Below are 794 nucleotides of genomic sequence, written 5' to 3'. Positions count from 1 at the left end.
TAAGATTCTCACAGCAGAAAAGGATAAAAATGCCCCAAGCGGACTCGGTGCGGGTCTCTCTACCAGAGCACACCCACCCCGTCCTGGGCATGAGCTCTTTATTTCCGTTTTGGGAGCTGCTTCCCCCCCTTTTCTCTTCCAGTAGGAAACCTGGGGTTGCACGTTCGACTCCAGCAGCTGTTAACCTGGAAATGGGGCTCAGTCGCTGACATGCGCCACGGCCTGCAGACAGGCCGCCAGGGGCACCGATTCCAAGGGCCGCTTCCTGGCGAGTCACTGACCAGAGGGGTCACGCCTGGAGGGGTCCCAGCCTCTAAGGCAGCGGTTCTCAACCTTCCTAATGCGGCGACCCTTTAACACAGTTCCTCACATTGTGGTGACCCCCAACCATAAAGTTACTTTCGTTGCTACTTCATCACTGTCATGTTGCTGCTGTTATGAATCGTCGTGTAAATATCTGATATGCAGGATGGATTTTCATTGTTACAAATTGAACATAATGAAAGCACAGTGACTAATCACAAAAACAATATGTAATTATATGTGATTTCAGATGGTCTTAGGAGACCCCTGTGAAAGGGTCGTTCAACCCCCAAAGGGGTCGCGACCCACAGGTTGAGAACCACTGTCCTAATTGCTAGGCACTGTCTGGCGCTGGGGAAACAGCAAAGGACCAAGGGACAGACACCCTTGCCTTGATGGAGTGGAAGTAGATGTAAATGAAACGGTAAAATAATACTATTTTAGACGAAGAAAACTACAGCAGAAAAAGGAGTCAGGATGCTGGCGGAGGG

This window comes from Myotis davidii, unplaced genomic scaffold (assembly GCF_000327345.1).
Source record: "Myotis davidii unplaced genomic scaffold, ASM32734v1 scaffold665, whole genome shotgun sequence".
Classification (NCBI taxonomy): domain Eukaryota; kingdom Metazoa; phylum Chordata; class Mammalia; order Chiroptera; family Vespertilionidae; genus Myotis; species Myotis davidii.
The sequence above is the reverse complement of the archived record's forward strand: the minus strand, read 5'-3'. Positions refer to the sequence as shown.